The sequence below is a fragment of the Girardinichthys multiradiatus genome, chromosome 10, assembly GCF_021462225.1.
Source record: "Girardinichthys multiradiatus isolate DD_20200921_A chromosome 10, DD_fGirMul_XY1, whole genome shotgun sequence".
In the NCBI taxonomy this organism is placed as follows: domain Eukaryota; kingdom Metazoa; phylum Chordata; class Actinopteri; order Cyprinodontiformes; family Goodeidae; genus Girardinichthys; species Girardinichthys multiradiatus.
In genome coordinates this window covers 33,376,438-33,399,008 of record NC_061803.1, presented here as the reverse complement: position 1 = coordinate 33,399,008, position 22,571 = coordinate 33,376,438, and the positions used below count along the sequence as shown (strand labels likewise).

Sequence of the window (22,571 nt, the reverse complement as noted above, 5' to 3'; positions counted from 1 at the left end):
GAGCAATACAACAGTGCAGGTGATCATTGTGCAAGTAAAGCAGGAGTCCAAGCTGAGCGTTAATGTAACGCATAGAGTTACAGGTTACAAGTGTCCTGTCAGCAAAAAAAGGGGGGGGTGTGGGGGAAAGGGAGAATGTCAGGGTGGTTTCCGGGCTTTGTTAACCAGGCTGGTGGCCTATCAGGTAAAACTATTAGTGACAACAGGGACAAATGAACATTTATAGCTTTTTTGTTGCACTTTATCACCACGTATCTGCGAGCTGATGGCAGCAACCTCTAATTACAGTAAGGAGGGTGGCTTGGGTCAGCAAGTATAGCTTTAGTCTCCCTTGTGATTCTTGTCCTGTAGAGCTGAGGGAACTCAAGGAGATTAATCACTATAGTTTTGCTGCACATCTTAATAGTACTGTTTAGTCTGTGCTTATTTTTCACAGGAAGTCACTCAAACCAACAAACACAAGAAAATGTTAAAATCTCAATAAAACAGGAAAACAACATTTTCTTAAAAAAAGATGTCAAGTTTGAAACTTCTGAATTTACAAAAAAAGTACATAGGGTGGTTAGCCTTTGCACAGACTGCATCCGTATTAGCCTCAAAGGTCAAACAGTTGTTGATCATTTTATTGAGGTTTCAGACCTCAGTAAAATTATTATGCCTGTATGGAATGACAACTGTAAGAGTTTTGTTTCTGCCACTAGGGGGGCGGTGACGTACTTGTTTTTCTTCCTCAGGTCTTTTGTGTTCTGGAGCGATCGGCAGAGCTGATTTTTCTGTCCTCATATTTCGTCCATTTGGGTGACTTTGCTAGTCTGGCAGAGATTAAGTCTGACTTTGTTCGAGATGTGCCTTATTGTGATGCTCTGTGTTTAGTGGATGACAAAAGTAAGTATTGTCTGTCTGGACATGCATGTAGTGTTAAACTTGATGTGATTGGTTATCTGTGTATTCCTTTTTCCTCCTCAATAAGCAGCGTTTATCTGTTTATATGTTTATGCTAGTTTATTAGTAAACCGATTCCATATTGTTAATGTGGCTTGCATGTGCCGTGGCTGGCAGCTGCGGTGCCGCTGCAGGACGGTACAATTGCTTGCTCTATGAGGGGAGGAAGAAGCAGGGTAGAACGGTGTGTAGTTTGGGCACTCACCTGTATAATATGCAGGAGTTAACCAGTAGATGGTGCTGTTGAATCACCTAAGCTGCTGAACTTATAGATAGTGACTTTTAAGTGGTTATTATGGTGTAGAGCCCAGTTTGTATTTTTGTTTAAGTAATTATGTAAAGACTAAATGCTTAAATATGTTGTTTATTATTATTTTTACAGAACTATACCAACGCTGAGTTCTCACAATAAAGTGCACAGCCAGTGGAGTCTGTTGCAAGAAGATAAACCATCTCTCACTCATTATTTCTGTGTCCTGACTGGCACCGTATCTTGTTTCATGCATACCAACACACAAATTAGCGCCAAAGAATTCTCTCCTCTACAATGCCTTTATTAAAGGCAGAACTTTTTAATATTATTCACTATCAGAACTTTAATCCGACTCCAAGGGCCATTGTTTCTAAGGATGACGAAAGCAATCGAATGGGAATATATGTTTGGAGTAGTGAGAAGAATCGGTTTTGGACCAAATGACTGGGCTTGGAACAAATCTCTATGCAGAGCTCCTACTGCTTCAGTTGTAACAAAAGGTTTCCTGTCAGCTCCCTTTAAATTAAACAGAGACACAGCACAGGGAAGTCCATCATCTCCTCTCCTCTGCTCTGACCATTGAGCCTTTAGCTATGACTATTAGAAAGAATCATTGCAATCAACTGTCAAAGTTTTAATCTGAGATACATAGTATGAGCTTGGATGAACTTGCATGGTTAAGAAAATCCTGGTATACTTTAGTTAAATGTGCAATATTGAGTGATGTTTGGGAATGAATGTTGCTCCTGCCCCCTATAATTTCAATATGTAATAGATTTAAATGGGTATAATATAATATACTGTATAATGTTCATATTTCTCAATATATTTATAGTAAGTATAAAACATGAGTTTCCCCAAACTGTCCTGAATGTAAGACTCAAATTGGAACAAGCAGTGGTGTAGCAGGCTTTTCAAAAGTGCGGGGATGTTTTCTGTCTGTGGGTGGCATCGGCTGTAAATTAAGATTCTAAATGGGTGTGTTTTATGTTTTATATAAACTTTTCCAAGAGATTTGTTACAGTTTCATAAAAAATGCTTATAAACGTTACATGTACAATGAAAATAAGCACCTCACATACACACATACACACACAGTCTGCTTCAACTGACTTTTTGCACAAACTGTAACTAAAACATAGTGTAGTTTAAACCTACATTTATTTAATTGCTGACCTCTGAACCTTCACCTTCTCTGAAACTGATGCCTGCTGCAACTGCCTATTCTAAACCAGAAGGGTGCAGTGGTGAAGATTGGGCTCAAAATGATCTGAATACTTTATGGCTTAGTTTAAACAAAAAAATAATAATTCAAAATGTATTTGTTAAATTTTCATTTAAATAGGCTTTTAGCTTTTTACAGTAATATCACTTATAGAATTTCTCTTGAAAAAGTTGCCAATCTTCTCTCACCTTTTTCTTTTCGGCATCTGAATTATACTGAGTGACAAAAAACAATTAAAAGCTTGACAGTGTCATGAATCTGACTGACATGACTGCTTTTTTCTGGCAACGTATGCTAGCACATCCAGAGAAACATCATGTTAGCAAAAAGCGAGGTCTGTGTCGATACATACCGGTGTATCTTCAGCATGAACCAAATGTAAGACAAACACAAGACAGGCGGGACTTAAGGTGGAAAGCCAATCAGCAGCCGGTGTCAGGTTTCAAGAGGAGATGGAAGAGGAGAAGAGGAACCGGAGAATGGAGGAGAAATACAACGAGCACAAGCGGAGGAAAGAGACTGGATGCGCTGTGGTAAAAGTGAGGCTATGCAATCATCTCACAAGGAAAAGTGTGTGTGTTAAAACATCCACATCCCCCAGGGTTGTGACGTCCATGGGAGCAAGGCTCCTTTGTCTGTCGGAATGTCATTCAAACTTTCTAGAGGGCTGAATGTGCAAATATCAATCTTGGAAGTTTTTGTCTCAACAAAACTCAGATGTGTTGTTGATGGAAGGATTGAAGTTTTTCTGCAGGAATAGATGAAACCATTGGAAGCTCAGGGACTGAACTGTAACTTTGGCTCATGGATATTATGTACATGACCGAATATGTGGCTGGATCCATGTGGGAAGGAACTTTCTTCAATCCATTTTAAATATTTGTTTTATGTTGCGATGCATTGCTTTGTGTATTGGTCTCGCAATATAAGTAAAACAAATGAACATTTACATTTTATTTTACAGTCCATTATAAATGTGGATATAATTCCATTCCTGGGTAAAACAGGACCATTCAATGAATCCTTGGGAAAGATCTTACCTAAACGGTGAAACCAGAAAGTATACTTTGTTCCAGTTGCCATACTGTGTCCTTGGCAAGGATGTGCTTTCAGCTGTACTTACCATGTTGCGAACTTAGCTAGGCCCGTGTTTAAGAAATGAGTATGGAACATAGGTTTACAGGTCCTTCTCAAAATATTAGCATATTGTGAAAAAGTTCATTATTTTCCATAATGTAATGATGAAAATTTAACATTCATATATTTTAGATTCATTGCACACTAACTGAAATATTTCAGGTCTTTTATTGTCTTAATACGGATGATTTTGGCATACAGCTCATGAAAACCCAAAATTCCTATCTCACAAAATTAGCATATTTCATCCGACCAATAAAAGAAAAGTGTTTTTAATACAAAAAACATCAACCTTCAAATAATCATGTACAGTTATGCACTCAATACTTGGTCAGGAATCCTTTTGCAGAAATGACTGCTTCAATGCGGCGTGGCATGGAGGCAATCAGCCTGTGGCACTGCTGAGGTCTTATGGAGGCCCAGGATGCTTCGATAGCGGCCTTTAGCTCATCCAGAGTGTTGGGTCTTGAGTCTCTCAACGTTCTCTTCACAATATCCCACAGATTCTCTATGGGGTTCAGGTCAGGAGAGTTGGCAGGCCAATTGAGCACAGTGATACCATGGTCAATAAACCATTTACCAGTGGTTTTGGCACTGTGAGCAGGTGCCAGGTCGTGCTGAAAAATGAAATCTTCATCTCCATAAAGCTTTTCAGCAGATGGAAGCATGAAGTGCTCCAAAATCTCCTGATAGCTAGCTGCATTGACCCTGCCCTTGATAAAACACAGTGGACCAACACCAGTAGCTGACACGGCACCCCAGACCATCACTGACTGTGGGTACTTGACACTGGACTTCTGGCATTTTGGCATTTCCTTCTTCCCAGTCTTCCTCTCTTGCTTGAGGGTGTCAATAGTGGCCTTCTGGACAGCAGTCAGGTCGGCAGTCTTACCCATGATTGGGGTTTTGAGTGATGAACCAGGCTGGGAGTTTTAAAGGCCTCAGGAATCGTTTGCAGGTGTTTAGAGTTAACTCGTTGATTCAGATGATTAGGTTCATAGCTCGTTTAGAGACCCTTTTAATGATATGCTAATTTTGTGAGATAGGAATTTTGGGTTTTCATGAGCTGTATGCCAAAATCATCCGTATTTAGACAATAAAAGACCTGAAATATTTCAGTTAGTGTGCAATGAATCTAAAATATATGAATGTAAAATTTTCATCATGACATTATGGAAAATAATGAACTTTATCACAATATGCTAATATTTTGAGAAGGACCTGTATGACGTGAGTGAACAACAGCTGCTGAGTGTGTATCTTTGATCTACCTAAATTATGTCACAAGTAAAAGACAATAGAATGATACAAAACATGAGTTCATATTTTTATAAATCAAACTATGCATAATAAAGCTACACTAAATAGAACATTTAAATATGGTACAGACATTGTTTTGGTTATTGGTTTCTATGAATGCACTTTCAGCACCTGAGAAAAGCTGTTCTTTATTCTGGACCACTTAAGACTTTGTGTTGGGATGGAATTGTTTATGTTTTTAATGTTGAAGTCAGAGCTTGCGGCATTGGAAAAAAGTGACCTGGTATTAAGCAAGGACAAGCAACAGTTTAGTAATGAAGCTCTTTTTAATGGGGGGAAAAAAACTATAATCCCCATAAAGTTATACGTATACAGCCAGTTTGCAAGGAATGTGAATAAAGCCTGGACAGTTGTTTTTCTGAATCAGATTGGTTTGATGTGTGTTATCTTAAAATGATTCGTGAGTGCATGTTTTTCACTAAAAACATTGCTACAGACATTACAGCTGAATGGTTTCTCTCCTGTGTGAACTCTTGTGTGTTTTAAAAGAGATCCTTTCTGAAGGAAGGCTTTACTACAAATATGGCAGACAAATGACTCCCCTCCATTATGGAGTTTCACATGTATTTTAACATACGAGCGTTGGCGAAATCTTTTCCCACATATTTCACACTCAAAAGGTCTCTCCCCTGTGTGTATTCTCATGTGTATTTTAAGGTCTGCTTTTCTACGAAATGATTTACCACAAAGATCACAGCTAAAAGGTTTCTCTACTTTGTGAACTAGCATGTGGAGTGCAAGACTTTCTTGTGCACTAAAACCTTTTCCACAGTCCTCACAAATAAATGGCTTTTCCCACTGTGGATACACATGTGAGCCTTTGGATTTGCACTACGGTTAAATCTTTTTCCACAAAGAAAACAGTCAAGAAGCTTGTCTCCTGTGTGTATCCTCATTTGATATTCATGGTGTCGTTTAGCACGAAATGTTTTACCACAGACCTCACAGGTAAAAGGTCTCTCCCCTGAATGGATAATCATGTGTTTCTTCAGAAGCGGTTTAGAACTAAAGCTTTTTCCACAACCCTCACAGTTAAATGGTTTCTCTCTGGTGTGTGTTTGCATGTGTCTCTTAAGACGTGTCATATAACCAAATAGTTTCCTACAAACATCACAGCCAAAAGCTTTCTCTCCAGAGTGGACTTCCATATGTGTTTTAAGATGAAACCTACAGTTAAAACTTTGCCCACAGATGCTACAGCTGCACGGCTTCTCATCAGTGTGCACTCTCATATGAGACTTAACTTCTTAATTTCTGCGAAAATGTTTACCACAAACATCACAGCTAAAAGGTTTCTCATCTGTGTGGACCACCATGTGGGACTTCAGATGAGCTTTAAAGTTAAATATTTTTCCACACTCAGCACAGCTAAATTCCTTTTTTCCAGTGTGAATTTTGACATGTTTCCTAAGATACCATCTATGGGGAAATGTTTTGCCACAATGCTCACAGCGAAACACCTTTTCTTCTTTGTGAATTGTTAAATGTCTCTTGAGGACTATATTTTGACTAAATGCTTCCCCACATGTTTGACAAGGAAATGGATTTTCTCTAGCATGGACATGCAAGTGCCTTGTAAGGGATTTTTTGTGGTGAAACTGTTTACCACACTTAACGCAACCAAAGGAGGTTTTGGTAGTGCTACAACATACATCAAGATTCACACTTGACCTAGATACACCAGTTTTACTATAGCCACTGTCATCTGCTTCAGATCTAAAATCAGCAGATTTCTGACAATGATCATCCTCAGCATTAGTTTCTGACACATGGTTATTATCATTTAGCAGTAAAGTATCAGAGCTTCTGGTTGGCTCTGGCCCCTCACAGTCCTCTCCATCAGTCTCTGTCTTCACATGTTCAGCTGAGGTGGTGGTTGGAGGATTCGTCTCTCTGTCGTCTTCAGTTTTAATTCGATTAAGCCGTGAGGAGTGGTATTTTTCATCATCTTCAGTTTTTATAGTTTCTTCAGTAAAGGAGATTCTGACTTCCTTCGCTTCATCCTTAATCTCCATAGTTTCTGTATCCGGCTCATTGAAACTCAGGGGAACCTCTTCTTTACCAGGCAGCCCTGAAATACGTAAAATCAGGAACAAAAGTGAATGTATGAAATTTTGAACCTGATCTTTCACTCTTTGTTTTTACAGTGCCTTGCGAAAGTATTCGGCCCCCTTGAACTTTTCAAACTTTTGCCACATTTCAGGCTTCAAACATAAAGATATAAAATTCTAATTTTTTGTGAATAATCAACAAGTGGGACACAATCATGAAGTGGAATGAAATTTATTGGATGTGTCAAACTTTTTTAACAAATGAAAAACTGAAAAGTGGGGCGTGCAATATTATCCGGCCCCCTTGCGTTAATACTTTGTAGCGCCACCCTTTGCTGCAATTACAGCTGCAAGTCGCTTGGGGTATGTCTCTATTAGTTTTGCACATCGAGAGACTGAAATTCTTGCCCATTCTTCCTTTCAAAACAGCTCCAGCTCAGTGAGGTTGGATGGAGAGCGTTCGTGAACAGCAGTCTTCAGCTCTTTCTAGAGATTCTCGATTGGGTTCAGGTCTGGACTTTGACTTGGCCATTCCAACACCTGGATACGTTTATCTGTGAACCATTCCATTGTAGATTTGGCTTTATGTTTTCGATCATTGTCTTGTTGGAAGATAAATCTCCGTCCCAGTCTCAGGTCTCTTGCAGACTCCAACAGGTTTTCTTCCAGAATGGTCCTGTATTTGGCCCCATCCATCTTCCCATCAATATTGACCATCATCCCTGTCCCTGCTGATGAAAAGCAGGCCCAAACCACGATGATGCCACCACCATGTTTGACAGTGGGGATGGTGTGTTCAGGGTGATGAGCTGTGTTGCTTTTACACCAAACATATTGTTTTGCATTGTGGCCAAACAGTTCGATTTTGGTTTCATCTGACCAGAGCACCTTCTTCCACATGTTTGGTGTGTCTCCCAGGTGGCTTGTGGCAAACTTTAAACGAGACTTTGTATGGATATCTTTGAGAAATGGCTTTCTTCTTGCCACTCTTCCATAAAGGCCAGATTTGTGCAGTGTATGACTGATTGTTGTCCTATGGACAGACTCTCCCACCTCAGCTGTAGATCTCTGCAGTTCATCCAGAGTGATCATGGGCCTCTTGGCTGCATCTCTGATCAGTCTTCTCCTTGTTCAAGATTAAAGTTTAGAGGGACGGCCGGGTCTTGGTAGATTTGCAGTGGTCTGATACTCCTTCCATTTCAATATGATTGCTTGCACAGTGCTCCTTGGGATGTTTAAAGGTTGGGAAATCTTTTTGTATCCAAATCCGGCTTTAAACTTCTCCACAACAGTATCTCGGACCTGCCTGGTGTGTTCCTTGGTCTTCATGATGCTCTCTGCGCTTTGAACAGAACCCTGAGACTATCACAGAGCAGGTGCATTTATACAGAGACTTGATTACACACAGGTGGATTCTATTTATCATCATCAGTCATTTGGGACAACATTGGATCATTCAGAGATCCTCATTGAACTTCTGGAATGAGTTTGCTGCACTGAAAGTAAAGCGGCCAAATAATATTGCACGTTCCACTTTTCAGTTTTTAATTTGTTAAACAAGTTTGACACATCCAATAAATTTCCTTCCACTTCACGATTGTGTCCAACTTCTTGTTGTTGATTCTTCACAAAAAATTTGAATTTTATATCTTTATGTTTGAAGCCTGAAATGTGGCAAGAGGTTGAAAAGTTCAAGGGGGCTGAATACTTTCGCAAGGCACTGTACCATTTCATATTCAACAAAAGTACTGCTGGCCAACTAGTATAAGAAAATGATTTTGATCAAAACAATGTGAATAAATGCTGATAGGTTTTTAAGGGTTTCAAATCCCAAGCAAGCGAGGAGAACAGGAGAGAAGGTAGGAAACCCTAAGGTACATTCTGTGTTGTCTGTCCAGCTGCGGTCTGGCCACTAGAGGTTATGAAAAACTAACACACAAGTAAACAATACAAAAGACACCACTGCTGATACAAAGATCCCCTCCTTTCCTATTACTTAACCCAATGCTTTTTGGTCTGTAACCCCAACATATAGAAGTGCTTTATGTATTCCCATCTTAATGTGATGATTTTTTTTTATCAAAGAGGCTACACCACATCCATTTCCTCCTAGATGGCTAATACTACATAACATTTGAAAAAAAAAAAAGTTAAATCTTTTTTAACACGGAGGGTTTGAGGTTCAATGGTAAAAAAGTTGCCAGAAATAACATATTTAGATAACACCTGAATCTAAACACCTGTGGGTCTGAGTGTGAGCGCGCTTGTGTATACAAGGTTTCTCCATAAAAATATGCAATAATGAGGCCCGACAGAGCCCAGGGGTCCAGGCCCTGGCAAGCAGCTACTGGAAGTGAGCTGGCACACACCAAAGCACCCAACCTTGGACACTGAGAACCCCAAGTAAACCAGCGGACAGAGACACCAGCCACCAGCAAGTTGTGTGGCGGAGAGGAAATAGGCCCCACATTTGATGGGAGGCCTAAACTAATCCAGGAGAGCCAATTCTGATTCTGGTGTTTAGTGTATTGTACAATCGGTCTCCTATTTTTGTCCATTTGTGTTTTTAAGATGATCATATATGCCGTTAAGGTGCAATAACTAATACACTGAGTCCAAAAGCTCTATAGAGCCAACTGAGCTGTCTCTCCTTTGTAAGGAGCCATCAGCATTTGACGAAACATGTTGTGGATCTTCCATAAGTCTGGAGAAGATAGAAGTAATTTACCTCACAGCTTGTCAGGCCCTCAAAACTACACACAGAGCTGAGTTAACCAATAATCTATTCCAAAGCATCTTTAAAGGGGCAGTAGATAAGATTATTTCCTTAAACCAAGATAACCTTTTACAAAGGAAACCTTGAACAAAAGGATATTTTAGTGCCACGTCTGGACCAAACCCTGTCTACCTCATAGTGTCCTTAAAAGAGTGATTCACTTTGTTGTGACTTATAGACTGGACTATTGCAACTCTCTCCATACTGGGATGGACAAGTCTCTTTTTCATCGTCTGCAGTTGGTCCAAAACAATGCTGCCCGTCTGCTGACCAGTAAAAGGCAATGTGATATAATATAACAAACATGAAACGACTCTGTAGGATTAAGTATGCATATGTTACCTTATTCATCACCTTCTGAAACCGTTGTGACAGTTTATATGTTTAAACTGATTTTGGCCAGGTTATTGTGTGCAATCCAACAGTCCGTGTCTTGCATTTTTTTTAATAGCAATGTTCCCATTATTAATCCAGTGCACATGATGGATACTGCATACACATGCCACATGTAAGGAATATTGTGCTTACTGGGATCTTCGCTGGCTTCCGTCTGCTCCAGTTCTTATGTAGAGGCTGCAGGTACGAGGACAGTCTGAATGAATGTTCAGCATTCAGACAACTTCCCTCCATTTGTGATTTTCCTCCTTATTAGTGAAGAGGTTTATAACTGTAATCACACAAAACCTAAGCAGTATTAAGTGAATTATTAGTGAAGTCATTGTCCAACATGAGGTAAGCATTCAAACAATCTCCTACATTTGAAACCATACTGTACAAAACGCTGTTTTGGTTTATGTACATCAGGATATAAAAACGCATCTGATCCACTGTTCAGATGGTGGCATTTGTCACGGATTAGTGCTGCTGCTGCAGATTTTAACCTTTTTAACCATGAAAAATGCAGGCAAAATGCAGAAGAGACTAAGTTAACCTGCTCCTACTGCTTCAAGTGGACAGAGAAATGAACAGTTTGCTACTGCAAAACAATTCGGCTTACCACAGTTAAAGAGCCTGATTGCAGCTGGTTCTTCGTCGGATTTTAAGATTAAGGTTTTCATCTCTGAACTGAACCTATCTCATATGAACACACAGAATAAGTAAATCAGGTTAACAACGTTAATGAGCGGCGTGGTGTCAACACAGAACCGAAATCTTTATGTTTAGAGTTGGTGAAAGCAGATCAAATGAAGATATCCTGGATGTGTTAAAGCTGTTCGGTAGAACATCTCTCAGCTCTGTGACGTTGGAAACCAAAAATAAATGCAGTTTTTGGAGCAGAAATGTGGACTAACAATCCTGCTAACAATCAGACAGACACGGGAGAAACATGTCTCTATCTGCTCATGTCCATCTTCTAATCGGCGGGTAAAATGGTCCGTCTGTGTATCTGGGGACCAATCCAACCATCATCAGCTGCTAAAGGCGGCCCCACCATGTTCACCTTTGTTTTCTTTCTGTTTGATCCTCCAACGATGATCCGATCGGTGGTCCTTCTGGGATTATTCGGCTAATATCATCCTCAATTTATAATAATCTGTCCCCTAAAGTTTAATCCAACCCTAGGTGCATACACAGCAGCGGTAAATAGCCTGTGGAGACGGAAATCTCTCCCGGACTCCTCCATGTCACGCACAGAGCGCCGCAGTGACACGTCAATACGGCCGCCATATTGGGAGGGGAAACTGCAGCTATGATAACATTTAACTGAATGAAGGAGCTGCTGTTTCTCACTGGATTTATAGCAGTTTATGGCTTGTATGTGACAATAAATTCTTTAAAATTAGGGTTGTATTGTTTACATGGTGTAAAAACATTGTTTATTTCCTCACAGAAGCTTGAAAGTTAATCATTATTAAAAAGGCATTGTTGGTTTATTTCATCATTCACTGTAGCATATTATCATCAGGTCTCTAGAACTGTCATTAACAAAGCTCACATTTAATGTGGGGCTGAGTAAAATATTTTAAGTCAGGAAAGCTGTTTATAGACATCCAGGAGCTCAAAAACATGACCATTGATCTAATAGTCTTTGTAGTTGTCCGAGCTACTGAACCGTCGGCGGTTAGACGCCTCGGAGCTCCACCAAATTCTTTTTCCCCAGAAATGTCACCACTGTTTTCAACCATGTCTCTTAAAGTAGTGACTCTCAAACTATTCTATACCCTCAACAGTTTTATTCTAAATAAGGCAGAGGAATACTTCCAAAGATCAGCGCTGATGGCTCCCGTCCTTAACCCTCTTGGTGATCAAAGTGACGAAGCAGCCTCGAAAGAAGGCCACACACGGTTTCTATTACTAGCACTCCCATGCAAGGGACATACACTCCCTCAGTGTTTACCAGTAGACAATGTGTCACCATTGTGGTGTCTGATAGAGTGTGTAATAGCAGGTGTCCAACTCTGATTCTAAGTGTGGCTGCAGCAATTTAATCAACCCCGTTACAAACTGTCCCACAATCAAACCCAATATACTAAACTTTATGTCAAACTCTAGGTCATTTGTCCTTATAATGTGCGTCTGTGAGGAGTCTTATCCCATCCTGACAAAAGTGAAAACGTTAGGATTTATACTTTATCATTATGGTGTGTGTGTAAAAGCTCATCAATAAGTAACAGTAAACAAGGTTATTCCTAACAAGTAATATTAATGTATATACGCTCACAGTGTTTTACATGCTTTTCTTTTTTCTAAGCTGAATCTGAAGTATTGCAAACATGAAAAGAAAAAAAAAACTGAACATGATATTCAACCAGAAAGTAACTTCTTGTTGAGATCTTAATGAAATCCTATGTCATTGTCAGTTTGTTTCCTTAGATTTTGAAAATGAAAATGGCAAAAATTAATCCTGTCTGAAAACCTGGCTTACTTCTATGTATTGTACTTGCATTAACCAGAGGATCCAGTCTTCGCTTTCGAACTAGTTTCAGTTTATATATTTCAAATACACCTCAGCTGCTGCTTTTACTACAGAATTAATTTATTTCCTCTTTCATCCATTTTCTCTCCCGTTTTGCTCTCTGGTGGAATAAGGACCTGTTTTGTAGTTTTGCAAATTTATCTCAGAGGTTCTCAATGTATAATAATAATATAAGATTTCCTTTTTTTACCTTCAGTTTAGTGATGGGAGTTAGACCTTAATCCAGATCTCCTGGTATTTATGATATTCTACCCTTGTTTGATTCTTCATGTCTGTCTTAGGTGAACTCAGTTTAGGCCCCCTGATGACTGGTGGAAAATGTCCCTTAAAGCAAGTCATACCTAATGTCCTTGAGGGGCAGTTTACAGACAGTAGTCACATCAGGTACATCAACACAGGAGGTGCGAAAACAGAGAACACAACCGACAAGACATACTTAAAAATGTTCAGTCAAAGTCCAATATCACTTGCTGTTTAGAAGTCATAAAGAAGAATATAAGATTCAGTAAAAGCAGAATAAAAACACAGTTCTGTCAATACTAATAATCCTTAAATTTTCTTTTAAAAAAGACACTGATTTAAGTCTTAGATAAGCAGCCAGTATTTTTTTTATTAAAATATATTTTATTATCCCCTCCTTGAACCACCACCTTAACGTGGTGGAGGGGTTTGAGTGCTCAAATGATCCTAGAGGCTATGTTGTCTGGGGCCTAAATGCCCCTGGTAGGGTCTCCCATGGCAAACAGGCTCTAGGTGATGGGTCAGACAAAGAGTGGTTCAAGAATCCCTCATGAAGAAAAAAATATTGAGGCACGTGACGTCGCCCGGTATGGCGGAGCCGGGGTCCCACCCTGGAGCCAGGCCTGGGGTCGGGATTCGTCTGAGAGCGCCTGGTGGCCGGGTTGCTCCTCGCGGGACCCGGCCGGGCCAAGCCCGAACGAGAGACGCGAGGCCATCCCCCAGTGGGCCCACCACCTGCAGGGGGAACCGTGAGGGACCGGTGCAAAGAGGATTGGGTGGCGGACGAAGGTGGAGACCTCAGAGGCCCGATCCCCGGATGCTTAGGCTGGCTCTAGGGATGTGGAATGTCACCTCGCTGGGGGGGAAGGAGCCTGAGCTCGTGCGGGAGGTCGAGAGATATCGACCTGAAATAGTCGGGCTTGCCTCCACGCACAGCGTGGGCTCTGGAACCCATCTCCTTGAGAGGGGTTGGACTCTGTTCTACTCTGGAGTGGCCCACGGGGAGAGGCGGCGGGCTGGTGTGGGTTTGCTTGTTGACCCCCAGCTCAGCCGTCTCGTGTTGGGGTTTACCCCAGTGGATGAGAGGGTCGTATCCCTGCACCTTCGGGTTGGGGAGAGGTCTCTGACTATCATTTCAGCCTACGGGCCGAGTGGCAGTGCACAGTACCCGGCCTTCTTGGCGTCCCTGTCGAGGGTGCTGGATAGTGCCCCTCCCGGGGACTCCATTATTCTGCTGGGGGACTTCAACGCCCACGTGGGGAACGACAGTGACACCTGGAGAGGCGTGATCGGGAGGAATGGCCTCCTCAATCTCAATCCGAGTGGTGTTTTGTTATTGGACTTCTGTGCTGGTCACGGATTGTCCATAACGAACACCATGTTCAAACATAAGGGTGTCCATCAGTGGACTTGGCACCAGGACACCCTAGGCAGGTGGTCGATGATCGACTTTGTTGTCGTATCATCAGATCTTCGGCCGCATGTTTAGGACACTCGGGTGAAGAGAGGGGCTGAGCTGTCCACTGATCATCACCTGGTGGTGAGTTGGATCCGCTGGAGGAGGAAAAAGCCAGTCAGACTTGGCAGGCCCAAGCGCATAGTGAGGGTCTGCTGGGAACGTCTGGCGGAGCCCTCGGCCAGGGATGTATTCAACTCCCACCTCCGGGAGAGCTTCGACCAGATCCCGGGGGATGTTGGAGACATAGAGTTCGAGTGGACCATGTTCTCCGCATCTATTGTCGATGCTGCTGCCTGTAGCTGTGGCCGTAAGGTCTGCGGTGCCTGTCGCGGCGGCAATCCCAGAACCCGGTGGTGGACACCGGCAGTAAGGGATGCTGTTAAGCTGAAGAAGGAGTCCTATCGGCTGTAGTTGGCTTGTGGGACTCCTGAGGCGTCTGACGGGTACCGTGAGGCCAAGCGTGCTGCGGCCCGGGCTGTGGCAGAGGCAAAAACACGGGCCTGGGAGGAGTTCGGTGAGGCCATGGAGAAGGACTACCGGTTGGCCTCGAAGCGATTCTGGCAAACCGTCCGTCGCCTCAGGAGGGGGAAGCAGTGCTTCGCCAACACTGTTTATAGTGGGGGCGGGAGAGACTGCTGACCTCGACTGAGGACATTATCGGGCGGTGGAAGGAGTACTTCGAGGATCTCCTCAATCCTGCCATCACGCATTCCGTGGTGGAAACAGAGGCTGGGGACTCGGGGTCGGACTCTTTCATCACCCAGGCTGAAGTCACCGAGGTGGTTAAAAAGCTCCGCGGTGGCAAGGCTTCGGGGGTGGATGAGATCTGCCATGAGTACCTCAAGTCTCTGGATGTTGTAGGGCTGTCATGGTTGACACGTCTCTTCAACATTGCGTGGCGGTCGGGGACAGTGCCTCTGGACTGGCAGACTGGGGTGGTGGTCCCCCTTCATAAGAAGACCCTTCTTATGAAGGGGGACCGGAGGGTGTGTTCCAACTACAAGGGGATCACACTCCTCAGCCTCCCTGGTAAGGCCTACGCCAGGGTATTGGAGAGGAGAGTCCGACCGATAGTCGAACCTCGGCTTCAGGAGGAGCAGTGTGGTTTTCGTCCCGGCCGTGGAACACTGGACCAGCTCTACACCCTCTACAGGGTGCTCGAGGGTTCATGGGAGTTTGCCCAACCAGTTCACATGTGTTTTGTGGACCTGGAGAAGGCATTCGACTGTGTCCCTCGTGATGCCCTATGGGTGGTGCTCCAGGAGTATGGAATTGGGGGCCCTTTACTAGGGGCCATTCGGTCCTTGTACGAGCGGAGCTGGAGTTTGGTCCGCATTGCTGGCCCTAAGTCGGACCTGTTCCCAGTGCATGTTGGACTCCGGCAGGGCTGCCCTTTGTCACCGGTCCTGTTCATAACTTTTATGGACAGGATTTCTAGACGCAGCCAAGGGCCGGAGGGGGTCGGGTTTGGGGACCAGTGGATTTCATCTCTTCTTTTTGCAGATGACATGGTCCTGCTGGCCCCCTGTAGCCAAGACCTACAGCATGCGCTGTGGCGGTTCGCAGCCGAGTGTGAAGCGGCTGGGATGAGGATCAGCTCCTCCAAGTCCGAGGCCATGGTACTCGACCGGAAAAGGGTGGCTTGTCCTCTTCAGGTTGGAGGGGAGTTCCTGCCTCAAGTGGAGGAGTTTAAGTATCTCGGGTTCTTGTTCACGAGTGAGGGAAGAATGGAGCGGGAGATCGACAGATGGATTGGTGCGGCTGCCACAGTAATGGGGGCGCTGTGCCGGTCCATTGTGGTGAAGAGAGAGCTGAGCCGAAAAGCAAAGCTCTCAATTTACTGGTCGGTCTACGTTCCTACCCTCACTTATGGCCATGAACTTTGGGTCATGACCGAAAGAACGAGATCCCGGATACAAGCGGCTAAAATGAGCTTCCTCCGTAGGGTGGCCGGGCACTCCCTTAGAGATAGGGTGAGGAGCTCGGCCATCCGGGAGGGGCTCGGAGTAGAGCCGCTGCTCCTCCACATCGAGAGGAGCCAGTTGAGGTGGCTCGGGCATCTATACCGGATGCCTCCTGGACGCCTTCCTTGGGAGGTGTTCCAGGCACGTCCCACCGGGAGGAGGCCCAGGGGACGGCTCAGGACACGCTGGAGGGACTATGTCTCTCGGCTGGCCTGGGAACGCCTTGGGCTCCCCCTGGAGGAACTGGAGGAGGTGTCTGGAGAGAGGGACGTCTGGGCGTCTCTGTTGAGTCTGCTGCCCCCGCGATCCGGTCCCGGATAAAGCGGAAGACGACGAGTACGAGTACTTTATTATCCAGAATAGTACCGAAGTGTGTAAGTGTGTACAGTTCCACCACATCAGCTGGAGTCTCATTACTGGGACAAGGAATATAGGGATCATCTTCCTTTGGCCTTGTCGATATTGATTTGAAGGAAAGACTAGTCACACCAATCAAAGAACTCCGTAAACACAGAACCATGATCAAATTCAGAATCCTTGAAAAGGTTCCCGATAACAGAGCAATCAGCATATTTAAGAATGAATTGTGAGTCATGGTTACTTTGACGTTAATTAAAATAAAAATGACTCTTAGACAAAGTCTGATTATCCCAGAAGGTATGAAACCCATTAGTTAGAAAGTTAGTGAGCCAATACACTAAACTAAAATCCAACTTAAAATACGTCAAAAGCCATTGTGAATGAATGTGTGGCTGTATACAGATAAAGGCAAGTGAAAGGTTAACAAAGAGAAGTGAAGCATGATTCTTATTTCCCTCCAGAGGCCCCAAAACAAAACTGACAAGCGTTGTCAAGATTCTTGGGACTTTCTCTGAAAGCTGAAAAATGTAAAAAAAAAAAAAAGCCACTTAGTTGCAGGACATATCTCCTCAACACCTTTCCTCCTAACCACCAGAACCAGGGATTGGATCTTTTCTTCCTTAATACAAGAAGGCGATTTCAAAACATTTAAAATGTCCATTAATAAATTCATCAAGCTCATTACTGAAATCAACAGTATCAAAAGCAGGGTAAATATATTCAGCTAATCTGCGAAGTCAGCATCAGACCAATAAGGAAGACAACACATTGATTCTATTCTGCAAACCAACTTGATGGACTTGATTCTTTTCCAACCTAACCCTAAGCAACCAAAATGAAGCTCTCTCTATTTTTGCTTTGTAATGATTTCTGTCATATTAATCTCTCTTTTGAAAATTCAATTCAATAAAAAAATATATATACTTTATTAATCCCAAAGGGAAATTAAATGTTGTTGTAGCTCATTATGAAGGCTTCTTCAAAGAGCCGTTGTAGATGCTGATGGCTGTGGGCAGGAAGGATCTCCAAGTATTTCTGCAGATGACAGGAGTCTGTCTTGTACTGGAAGTCTGAGGTGTACAGAGTGAAAAGGAATGGTGAGAGTACAGTCCCCTGTGGTGCTCCTGTGCTGCTGACTACCTGGTTAGACTCATAACCCTTCAGTCTCACAAACTGTGGTCTGTTGTCAGGTAGTCTTTGATCCAGGAGATCATTGAGGCCTCCACCCGAGTCTTCTGGAGTTTCTGACAAAGCAAATCAGGTTGGATTGTATTAAATGCACTGGAGAAATCAAAGAACATGATCCTCACAGTGCTGCTGGCTTTATCCAGATGACAGTGGGTTTGTTGAAGCAGGTGTATGATGGCATCTTCAACTCAAACTCCACAGCGATAAGCAAACTGAAGGGGGTCCTGATGGTTTACTGTTTGCTTACTCAGGTGGGCCAACAGGTGTCTCTCTAGGACCTTCATGATGTGAGATGTCAGGGCAACAGGTCTATAGTCATTGAGGACTGATGGGTGAGTTTTCTTTGGTAAATGTGAGGTGTTACTGGACAGCTGTGGGTCCTTCTTCATCCCTGTCCACACATCTCTGATATCGTTTTGCTGGAGCTTGCTCTCTAGCTTCTTTTTGTACACCTCCTTGCTGTCTCTTATCTTGACTTTAAGTTGCTTCTGTATACTCCTCAATAATTCTCTGTCTCCCTCTCTGAAGGCTCTTTTTTTCTGGTTAAGTAGGTCCTTCAGGTCACTGGTAATCCAAGTTTTGTTATTGGGGAAGCATCTCACGGTTCTGGTGGGGATGATGTTATCCACACAGAAGTTTATATAGTCGGTTATACACTGAGTCATGGCATTGATGTCCTCTCCATGTGGCTGGCACAGTGCGTCCCAGTCTGTAGCCTCAAAGCAACCTTGCAGAGCTTCTTCAGCTTCCTGTGACCATTTTCTCACAGTCCTCTTTATTACAGGTTGCCTCTGAACAAGGGGCTTATATTTCAAGCAGAGAAAAACAAGATTGTGATTTGATTTGCCTAGAGGAGGTCTTGCTTTAGAGATGTATGAGTCCTTGACATTTGCATAAAACAAATCCAGCTGACAAACTGTTGAAACGTTGGAAGTGTAGCAGAGAGTGGAGCATGGTTAAAATCACCAGAAATTGCCACAAAAGCATTGGGGTTTTCTGTCTGTAGCTTAGCAACAACTGAGTTGATGGCATCACATGCAGTGTCAGCAACAGCGGAAGGTGGAACGTAAACTGTTGCCAAAATAACACTGGTGAACTCTCTGGGTAAATAATATGGACGAAAACTTACTGCCAATAGTTCAATATCTGAACTGCAGAGATGACACTTCACAGTTACATGTCCTGGATTACACCATCAGTTGTTCACAAGTACTGCCAGGCCACCTTCTTTACATTTGGTGCTCCTCTTTAAATCTCTGTCTGCTTGTATGGTTAAAAAGCCCGGCAGAGAGACGCTGGAGTTGGGGATATGATCCTGCAGCCATGTCTCAGTAAAACACATAATACTGCATGCCCGGTACTCTGGCTGGGTCCTTTGTAGGGCTTGGATGCAATGCATCATAACAAATGTTCAAAAATAGAAAGTATTAGGAAAAATCCTCCAAGCTGCACAGCATCTGACACCGGAGAGGACAGTTGTCCAAAAAAAAAAATCAATTGTATCCACCACAAGAGGAAGAGTTCCCAAAAAATAATAAATCAGAATCAAAAGTAACAGAGCTACTCCAACCTGCTGCCACCTTGAGCGGCGAAATTCTATAAAAAGCTTGTGGACCTCCTTCTTGTCAAGGTTTGCAATGTAATGAGAACTATCTTCCCACTGATTTAAGTAGGATTTGTCATTTACTATTATAATAAATATCACCACATACATTCAAGTCTGAACTATTGCATAACTAGATCCCAGTCTGAGCACCTAAACACTCACTGAGATGCTGTACAGAACCATCAGTCTCAACAGGAACAGTTCTGTAATCAACTTTTTAATGATGGGACAGATAGGCATCAAGTTTAATCCAGTAGTGACCACTAAGAAACGTTTTCAGGCTCTTTTCCATGTCTGATCGGACAGGAGATATACTATTTGAAGTGATTCATGACAAAGAACGCTGATTTGTATCCTCCATTATAAAATTAGTAGTGCAGAATCCTCAAAGTCTGAGAAAATCCTTCTTATCCAGAAAATAGAGAAATGCCCTGTAACCTCAAAAATGTGGAGGATATTGATCAATGGACAACAAAATTTTTACACAGCAACAGGGTCTCAACAATACACACTTTGTTTTGTTTACCCCTTAATTAGCTGCTAAATAATTTATTATAGTTATAAAAGTTATCAGTGCAGCAAATCATCTCATTTCCCTTTAAAAGTGTAAAAGGTTTTTGCCTACAAGTTAGGAAATTGTATGTATGAATAATACATTTATTTAACTTAATCCTACTTATTTAGTCCAGTTACAACTAATAACTGAAACATCTTGTACATTTTCATATTTCTTCCATGACCTACATCAGACATGTCAAGCTCAAGTGCTGCAGGCCACATCTACCCGCAACACATTTATAACCGGCCTGTGAGATAATTGTATATATTTATTACAAATGGCTCGTCAGTAGGTTAAATAGCAATCAAAATTAATGTTATGTAATGCACCACAACAGCTCCTTTACAAGGTAAGGTTATGGCTCTGTTGGGACTTTTCCACAAAACTGCTTCCAGTGCTTAATCGATGTTCCTACTCAGTGCCTGTTCTGTTACCATTGACTAAACTCTGACACTAGCCATGAAAACCGGTGCTAAACCAACACCAGCTCCTCGCCAGAAGAAAGAACCCATTTTGTCACGAGCTAGGGGTGGGCCAAAGTTGAACAGTAGCCAATCAAAATGTTGTGAGAGCCATGTTTAAAACTGGAGTTTAGTTTTTTTTGAGCAAAAATAAAACAAAACAATAAAGTAAAAATACAACACTTCAGTTATATTAGACTAGCATCAGAGTACTAAAGTCTTATTTTCATAAAGTAAAATTTTGAAATAACCACAATCACATTCGCGGAGTTCCAGCAGGTCTATGCCCTGCTTATAGCTGCACTCAAAGCTGATTATTTCCATAAATGTTATCTCCAACTCAGTTCTTTAACACTGTTGGTCTTGCAATATCACCAGATAGTAATAAGAAATATTTCTCTAAAAGTTGTGTTTAGGTCTGGTTTTCCAGCTGCTGGTGAAGATAGATCCGCTGATCAGGATTGTGAAGCGTTCATAAGCAACGCTGGTTGTTTAAAATGGCATTAATAAATTAGGGTGAGGATATTATTGCATCTATTTGCAGGAATACTGGGATAAATATTAGTAAATTGTTTCTACGTGCTGTGGTCCTTCACAAAAACTAAATGACGCGTTTATGCTGACGAAATGACGTGGTTCAGACTGGGCCAAAGTGGTGGAAACCAGTCAAGATCCAGCTCTAGCACTAGCCCTGGTTAAGAACCGGAAACTCTGGTGGAAAAGCCCAATAAGTAAAGCCTAGTAATGACAAACCAAGTTAGGTTTCCAAGTGCACATTTTTTGACGGACTGACAGATACTTTATGTTGGGACCACAGCCATGGTTACAACATGAAGTTTGGTACAGACTTTTCTGGAACTTTCAAAATAAATTGCATTAACCTACTTCCGGCACAGCCAGGGAAAGGGGTACTTCCCATGATGCCACTGTCTGTATAAAAGCAACCCCTTTCCAAGGAATTGATCTCTTCTACGTGGGTTCCTCCAAGGGGTCCGGACAGAGAGACACAGCGCGCTACTGTCTCTTTACTGGCAAACAGACATACAGGTCCTTCTAAAAAAATTAGCATATTGTGATAAAGTTCATTATTTTCCATAATGTCATGATGAAAATTTAACATTCATATATTTTAAATTCATTGCACACTAACTGAAATATTTCAGGTCTTTTATTGTCTTAATACAGATGATTTTGGCATACAACTCATGAAAACCCAAAATTCCTATCTCACAAAATTAGCATATTATTAAAAGGGTCTCTAAACGAGCTATGAACCTAATCATCTGAATCAACGAGTTAACTCTAAACACCTGCAAAAGATTCCTGAGGCCTTTAAAACTCCCAGCCTGGTTTATCACTCAAAACCTCAATCATGGGTAAGACTGCCGACCTGACTGCTGTCCAGAAGGCCACTATTGACACCCTCAAGCAAGAGGGTAAGACACAGAAAGAAATTTCTGAACAAATAGGCTGTTCCCAGAATGCTGTATCAAGGCACCTCAGTGGGAAGTCTGTGGGAAGGAAAACGTGTGGCAGAAAACGCTGCACAACGAGAAGAGGTGACCGGACCCTGAGGAAGATTGTGGAGAAGGGCCGATTCCAGACCTTGGGGGACCTGCGGAAGCAGTGGACTGAGTCTGGAGTAGAAACATCCAGAGCCACCGTGCACAGGCGTGTGCAGGGAATTGGCTACAGGTGCCGCATTCCCCAGACCTGGGCTACAGAGAAGCAGCACTGGACTGTTGCTCAGTGGTCCAAAGTACTTTTTTCGGATGAAAGCAAATTCTGCATGCCATTCGGACATCAAGGTGCCAGAGTCTGGAGGAAGACTGGGGAGAAGGAAATGCCAAAATGCCAGAAGTCCAGTGTCAAGTACCCACAGTCAGTGATGGTCTGGGGTGCCGTGTCAGCTGCTGGTGTTGGTCCACTGTGTTTTATCAAGGGCAGGGTCAATGCAGCTAGCTATCAGGAGATTTTGGAGCACTTCATGCTTCCATCTGCTGAAAAGCTTTATGGAGATGAAGATTTCGTTTTTCAGCACGACCTGGCACCTGCTCACAGTGCCAAAACCACTGGTAAATGGTTTACTGACCATGGTATCACTGTGCTCAAT

The 22,571-nt window shown here is 42.7% G+C and overlaps 1 protein-coding gene and 1 long non-coding RNA gene across 4 annotated transcripts in view; one reads left to right on the top strand and one right to left on the bottom strand.

Annotated features, from left to right (window-relative positions):
- The first annotated feature begins 751 nt into the window (after positions 1–751).
- On the top strand, positions 752–2,677 carry LOC124875538. Its single transcript, XR_007040048.1, has 2 exons — positions 752–885; positions 1,325–2,677. It is a non-coding gene; the product is annotated as an uncharacterized LOC124875538 (long non-coding RNA).
- Positions 2,678–5,124: 2,447 nt separating this feature from the next.
- LOC124874649 (gastrula zinc finger protein XlCGF57.1-like) overlaps positions 5,125–22,571 on the bottom strand; it is a 26,173-nt gene continuing 8,726 nt past the window's right edge. The window contains exons 1-4 of one of the 3 annotated variants that reach the window (XR_007039863.1): positions 11,146–13,109; positions 10,702–10,775; positions 10,233–10,388; positions 5,125–6,948 (exon numbers count right to left, since the gene is read on the bottom strand). The gene's annotated coding sequence lies outside the window, so the exon portion shown is untranslated. Of the gene's footprint in view, positions 6,949–10,232; positions 10,389–10,701; positions 10,776–11,145; positions 13,110–22,571 lie in introns of those variants that run through there. The other 2 variants (XR_007039862.1, XR_007039861.1) reach the window with 2 other exon arrangements.